Genomic DNA, 7,610 nt, shown 5'->3' with positions numbered 1-7,610 from the left:
CCAGTAGGGCATTGCTGCTCCTTTAACAAAAGATACCAAGAGAATGGAGCAGAATTGATAATATAAGTAAATTACAAAACTGTTGTATTATTTATGTAAAATATATGCTTTATCTGAATTATAAAAGACAAAAATTGAGATTTATGTCCCTTTAACTATTAAGGGCAGATATAAAACACCTGCACCAATCAAACAACAGCTGAGTGCTTGCAGAGGTGGGGAGACAGGTATAGTCAGACACAGCTCATATCAAGTGTATAGAAGGCAACAAAAAAACCCCCAAAAACCATAAGAACATGCACACCAAAATGTTTACAGTGCGGGTTATAAGTGGGCAGAGAGTTTTGCACCTGTTCTTGCAGTGTGGACGAGAGAGAATAGGTAGACTTGCACCACGTGATTGTAGTGCTGGGGATAGAGGGAGAGCAAGCATAGGTTTCAGCCAACCCATGTGCTTTTAGATTGGGGGTTAAGGGGAGAGAAAGCATAGAGTTCAACCACACCATGTGCTTGCAATGATGTGAGAGTTAGGGGGAGAGAAAACATAGGGCCACACCATGTGCTTGCAATGATGTGAGAGTTAGGGGGAGAGAAAACATAGGGCCACACAATGTGCTTGCAATGATGTGAGAGTTAGGGGGAGAGAAAACATAGGGCCACACAATGTGCTTGCAATGATGTGAGAGTTAGGGGGAGAGAAAACATAGGGCCACACCATGTTCTTGCAATGATGTGAGAGTTAGGGGGAGCGAAAACATAGGGCCACACCATGTGCTTGCAATGATGTGAGAGTTAGGGGGAGAGAAAACATAGGGCCACACCATGTGCTTGCAATGATGTGAGAGTTAGGGGGAGAGAAAACATAGGGCCACACAATGTGCTTGCAATGATGTGAGAGTTAGAGGGAGAGAAAATGTAGGGCCACACTATGTGCTTGCAGTATTGTGGGAGAGAGTGCATATGGTGCAGCTGTACCATATTCTTGCAGCATGGCAAATAGGGGGAGAGAGGGAGCATAGTGTTTAGTATAGTAAATAGGGGGAGATAGAGCAAAGGGTTTAGTATAGTAAATAGGGGGAGAGAGAGCATAGGGTTTAGTATAGTAAATGGGGGGAGATAGAGCAAAGGGTTTAGTATAGTAAATAGGGGGAGAGAGAGCAAAGGGTTTAGTATAGTAAATGGGGGGAGAGAGGGAGCATAGTGTTTAGTATAGTAAATAGAAGGAGAGAGAGCAAAGGGTTTAGTATAGTAAATGGGGGGAGAGAGAGCAAAGGGTTTAGTATAGTAAATAGAAGGAGAGAGAGCAAAGGGTTTAGTATAGTAAATGGGGGGAGAGAGAGCAAAGGGTTTAGTATAGTAAATGGGGGGAGAGAGGGAGCATAGTGTTTAGTATAGTAAATAGGGGGAGATAGAGCAAAGGGTTTAGTATAGTAAATAGGGGGAGAGAGAGCATAGGGTTTAGTATAGTAAATGGGGGGAGAGAGAGCATAGGGTTTAGTATAGTAAATAGGGGGAGAGAGAGCAAAGGGTTTAATATACTAAATAGGGGGAGAGAGAGCAAAGGGTTTAGTATAGTAAATAGGGCAAGAGAGAGCAAAGGGTTTAGTATAGTAAATAGGGGGAGAGAGAGCATAGGGTTTAGTATAGTAAATAGGGCGAGAGAGAGCAAAGGGTTTAGTATAGTAAATAGGGCGAGAGAGAGCAAAGGGTTTAGTATAGTAAATAGGGGGAGAGAGAGCATAGGGTTTAATATAGTAAATAGGGGGAGATAGAGCAAAGGGTTTAGTATAGTAAATAGGGGAGAGAGAGCATAGGGTTTAATATAGTAAATAGGGTGAGAGAGAACAAAGGGTTTAGTATAGTAAATAGGGGGAGAGAGAGCATAGAGTTTAATATATTAAATAGGGGGAGATAGAGTAAAGGGTTTAGTATAGTAAATAGGGGGAGAGAGAGCAAAGTGTTTAGTATAGTAAATAGTGGGAGAGAGAGAATAGGGTTTAGTATAGTAAATGGGGGGAGAGATCAAAGGGTTTAGTATAGTAAATGGGGGGAGAGATCAAAGGGTTTAGTATAGTAAATGGGGGGAGAGAGATCAAAGGTGTGATGATAGCAGGATGTGATGTCACTAGCATGTGGGCGGGGCTTAGGTCCGGTGTCTGTGTCGCAGTTAGTTTAGTACAATCAACCTGTCTGGATGTGTATTGCTATGCTCTGTAATAAAATAGAGTTGTACCATCATTGCTGTGTCCTGCATATGTCCTGCATCTCATGACATGGTGTCAGAAGTTCTGGACTACGCTTCTGTTTCTGATGATGACGATGTCAAAGTTTACCCCACCTGAGCCTTTTGACTTTTCTCAGCCTGCAGCTTGGCCCACATGGCGTCAGCGGTTTCAGCGCTTCAGGATTGCATCCAAACTGAACAAGGAGAGTGGTGAAGTACAAGTTAATTCTCTTTTATACTCTATGGGGAAAGATGTGGAGCCAGTGTTCAATGCTTTTACTTTCCAAGAAGGGGAAGAAGTTAACTTTGATATAGTTATGGATAAACTCAGTGCCCACTTTGTGCCCAAAAGAAATGTGATTCATGAGAGAGCTTGTTTTCACAAACGTAATCAGCGTGTGGGAGAATCTGTGGAGTCATTTGTGCGCAGCCTGTATGAATTAGCTGAATTCTGTGAGTTTGGTGTTGCTAAAGAAGAGCAAATCAGAGACAGAATAGTTATTGGAATTGCAGATGCTGAAGTCTCCCTGAAGCTGCAGTTAGAGCCTGATTTAACATTAGACGGGGCTATTAGGATGGCCCGCCAGAGTGAACTGGTGAAAAAGCAAAGTGCTGATCTGAGGTCTGAGAGTATTGTGGATGAAGTGCAACAGTCTAGGAAAATTACTAGTGAAAGGCACAGTGTGAGCGGTAGATCTAAAGTACTGGAAAGGCCTAGAAGTGGATGGGCGCAACATGGCCGATGCACACGGTGCTACCGGGCTCATGATCAGAGTGCTATATGCCCGGCCAGAGATAAAAGATGCAGAAAATGTAACAGAATAGGCCATTTTGAAGTGGTGTGTAAAACTGAATACATTAAGGAGATGCAGGTGGACAGTGACCAGGAGGGTCAGGAAGTGTCTTTTGTGGGGTCTGTTGTGGAACGGACAAGCTCAGAGGAAGATTGGAAAGTTACCTTTACTGTAATGGGAGCCAATGTTGATTTTAAGATTGACACAGGAGCTGATATCACTGTAATGTCTTTTGCTGAATTTATGAAACTGCCTCGACAGCCCCAGCTGGCGAAGGTTACTACAAATGTTCATAGTCCTGGTGGCCGCATTGATTGTGTGGGGAAATTTCTTGCCAGCTGTGAGTACAAACAAAGGAAGTTCACCATGTGGGTGCATGTGATCCGAGGTCAGTGTGTTAACAGTTTATTGAGCAGAAAAGCAGCCTGTGACTTGGGCCTCGTGGCCAGAGTGAATGAGATCTCTGAAGATATGTTTGGCGAGTTGGGCCTACTGAGCTGCAAACCTGTCCGTATAGCACTTAAAAGTGACGCAGTCCCGTACAGTATTTCTACTCCTCGTAGAATTCCGTTCCCGCTCATGCCTCAAGTGGAGAAAGAGCTCATGCGCATGAAGTCTATGGGGGTTATTGAAGAGGTTGTTGAAGCAACTGATTGGTGTGCCCCCATTGTTCCAGTTGCAAAGAAAAACGGAAAGGTGCGCATCTGTGTGGACCTGAAAAGGTTGAATGAGGCAGTGAAGAGGGAGAGATTTGTGCTGCCGACACTGGAAGATATAGCCCCGAAGTTGGCTGGGGCGAAGTTCTTTTCCACATTAGACGCTTCTAGCGGCTTTTGGCAGATCCCCCTGGATCCAAAGTGCCGCAAACTGACTACCTTTATCACTCCGGTAGGTCGGTTCTGTTTCTGCAGACTTCCCTTTGGGATATCCTCCGCTCCTGAGATCTTTCAGAGGGAAATGAGTTCTCTCCTGAGTGGCCACGTGGGCACAGCAGTCGTCATGGACGACATTCTAGTGTATGGGTCTACAGTGGAGGAGCATGATCAGCGTTTGAGTTGTGTGCTGCAGGCTATCAAAGAGTCTGGGCTGAAGCTGAATAAAGAAAAATGTCATTTTAGGAAAACTGAATTATGCTACTTTGGGCATATCATCAACGGGGATGGCATCAAGCCGGACCCCGAGAAAATTCGGGCTATCGAACAGATGAAAAGCCCTTCTGATGTACATGAGCTGAGACAGATATTGGGCCTTGTAAATTACGTGGGCAAGTTTCTTCCAGATTTATCTACAGTTTTGCACCCTATCACGGAGTTGCTTAAGAAAGATGTTGCCTGGGTCTGGGGACCCTCACAAGAAAAAGCGTTCCTGCATGCTAAGTCCCTGCTGGGGTCTGCCCCAGTGCTGGGGTTCTACGACCCTTCAAAAAAGACTGTGGTTAGTGCTGATGCAAGCAGTTATGGGTTGGGGGCTGCACTCCTGCAGCTGAATGACAACAAACTACAGCCCATCGCCTACTGTTCCCGCACACTGACGGCTGCGGAGTCAAAATACGCTCAAATTGAGAAAGAGTGCCTGGCTGCAGTTTGGGCCTGTGAGCGCTTTCAGCGTTATCTAGTGGGTTTGGAGAAATTTAGTCTGGAAACTGACCACAAACCGCTAGTCCCTCTTATCAATTCTTATGACATCGACAAAACACCCTTGAGATGCCAGAGACTTTTAATGAGACTACTCAGGTTCAATGTTCAGGCAGTGCATGTGCCGGGGAAGCAGCTGGTTGTGGCAGATACACTGTCCAGGCTCCCGCTGGCTGCTGCTGAAGAATCCTCCACAGAGTCGGATGTAAAAGTGTATGTTGATTCAGTTCTGGCCTCTAAGTCCATTTCTTCAAGGAAACTGGAAGAGATAAAGAAAGAGACATATTTGGACACAGATCTGCAAGAAGTTATAAGGTACATAAGAGATGGCTGGCCCGAGAGCCGGGCAGCCTGGATGTCTTTAAATGCTTACCAGCCAGAGAGGTCGCAGCTCACGGAGCTGGAGGGGTTGGTGCTGTTCCAAGACCGTATTGTAATTCCTGTCAGCATGAGGAAGGAGATGTTAAACAGGATTCACGATGGCCACTTAGGCATTACAAAGTGCAGAGAAAGAGCAGCTACAGCTGTGTGGTGGCCTGGGATCAGCTCCGACATTGCAACTCACGTGTCTAAATGTGCCTTTTGCCGGGAACGCCGGCCTACTCAGAGAAGGGAGCCCTTAATGTCTACTCCGCTGCCTGCGGGGCCGTGGCAGAAAATAGCTGCTGATTTGTGCGAACTGCACGGGAAAAAGTTTCTTGTTGTTATCGACTACTATTCCAGGTATTTGGAAATAGCACCCCTGAATGATATCACAAGTCAGGCCGTTATCATTCGCCTGAAGAGCTTGTTCGCCCGCTGGGGCATTCCAATGGAGCTGGTGAGTGATAATGGCATGCAGTTCGCTTCTACAGAGTTCAGTGCTTTCAGCAGGGAATATGATTTTGTACATTCCACGTCAAGTCCACATTATCCGCAGGCCAACGGAATGGCTGAAAGGGCAGTTCAAACAACAAAATTCATTCTAAAGCAATCTGAACCGTACCTAGCCCTCTTGTCATACAGGGCGACGCCCATTCAAGCCACCGGGTTTAGCCCGGCACAGCTGATGCTAGGACGCCAGATTCGCACCACTTTACCCTCAGTGGGTGTCTTCAAGCCGCCTGGCCCTGTTCCTCGGGACGAAGTCCTTAGGAGGGATGAAGAGGCCAAAAAGGGTTATCGTTTCTTCTACGACAGGAGACATTCTGTCAGGCCTTTACAGGAACTGAAAGCGGGCCAAAGTGTCAGAATTAAACTGGATGATGAGAAGAAATGGAAGACGCCTGCTACAGTAGTGGGCCGCTCTCCAGAACCAAGGTCTTATACAGTCCTTACAGAGGGAGGGACGGTTACACGCCGTAACCGAAGACATCTTCAGCCTGTACCTGAGAGTCTGGAACCGGATACCTCAGTACCACCGCCGGTGGGATCCCCTGTTCTAAGAGAGGTGCCTTCCCCTCGGCAAGATCATAGCGGGGATATATCTTTGCCTCCAGCAGACTCTTGTTCACCATCTTCTGTATCAGAGGACAGTTCATGCAAAGTTACATCAAGCGGAAGAGTGGTGAGGCTTCCGGCCCGATACAGGGACTGACTTTAGCTAGAACAGTGACCGGAAGTATGGGCAGAATAATCCCATGGTCACTGTGGACTAGGGTAGTCTACCCCGATGTCCAAGTCAGGATGTAATTTATTTGTTCATGTTTTCTAATCTATCTGTTTTTATAATGTTCTAAAACAAAATGTTGTTGTATACCCTGTTGGTGTACCTTGTTATTTAATATATGCAAATGTATGCTTTGCCTTTGAAAAAGGGGAAGATGTGATGATAGCAGGATGTGATGTCACTAGCATGTGGGCGGGGCTTAGGTCCGGTGTCTGTGTCGCAGTTAGTTTAGTACAATCAACCTGTCTGGATGTGTATTGCTATGCTCTGTAATAAAATAGAGTTGTACCATCATTGCTGTGTCCTGCATATGTCCTGCATCTCATGACAAAAGGGTTTAGTATAGTAAATGGGGGGAGAGAGATCAAAGGGTTTAGTATAGTAAATGGGGGGAGAGAGAGCAAAGGGTATAGTATAGTAAATAAGAGGAGAGAGAGCATAGGGTTTAGTATAGTAAATAGGGGGAGAGAGAGCATAGGGTTTAGTATAGTAAAGAGCAGGAGATAGAGCATAGCGTTTAGTATAGTAAATAGGGGGAGAGAGAGAGCATAGTGTTTAATATAGTAAATAGGGGGAGAGAGAGCAAAGGGTTTAGTATAGTAAATAGGGGGAGAGAGAGCATAGGGTTTAGTATAGTAAAGAGCAGGAGATAGAGCATAGGGTTTAGTATAGTAAATAGGGGGAGAGAGAAAGCATAGTGTTTAATATAGTAAATAGGGGGAGAGAGAGCATAGGGTTTAGTATAGTAAATAGGGGGAGAGAGAGAGCATAGTGTTTAATATAGTAAATAGGGGGAGAGAGAGCAAAGGGTTTAGTATAGTAAATAGGGGGAGATAGAGCATAGGGTTTAGTATAGTAAATAGGGGGAGAGAGCATAGGGTTTAGTATAGTAAATAGGGGGAGAGAGCATAGGGTTTAGTATAGTAAATAGGGGGAGAGAGCATAGGGTTTAGTATAGTAAATAGGGGGAGAGAGCATAGGGTTTAGTATAGTAAATAGGGGGAGATAGAGCATAGGGTTTAGTATAGTAAATAGGGGGAGAGAGAGCATAGGGTTTAGTATAGAAAATAGGGGGAGAGAGAGCAAAGGGTTTAGTATAGTAAAAAGCAGGAGAGAGAGCATAGGGTTTAGTATAGTAAATGGGGGGAGAGAGAGCAAAGGGTTTAGTATAGTAAATAGGGGCAGAGAGAGTATAGGGTTTAGTATAGAAAATAGGGGGAGAGAGAGCAAAGGGTTTAGTATAGTAAATAGGGGGAGAGAGAGCATAGGGTTTAGTATAGTAAATGGGGGGAGAGAGAGCATAGGGTTTA

This window comes from Bombina bombina, chromosome 8 (genome assembly GCF_027579735.1).
Source record: "Bombina bombina isolate aBomBom1 chromosome 8, aBomBom1.pri, whole genome shotgun sequence".
In the NCBI taxonomy this organism is placed as follows: domain Eukaryota; kingdom Metazoa; phylum Chordata; class Amphibia; order Anura; family Bombinatoridae; genus Bombina; species Bombina bombina.
This window is presented reverse-complemented; position numbering follows the sequence as displayed.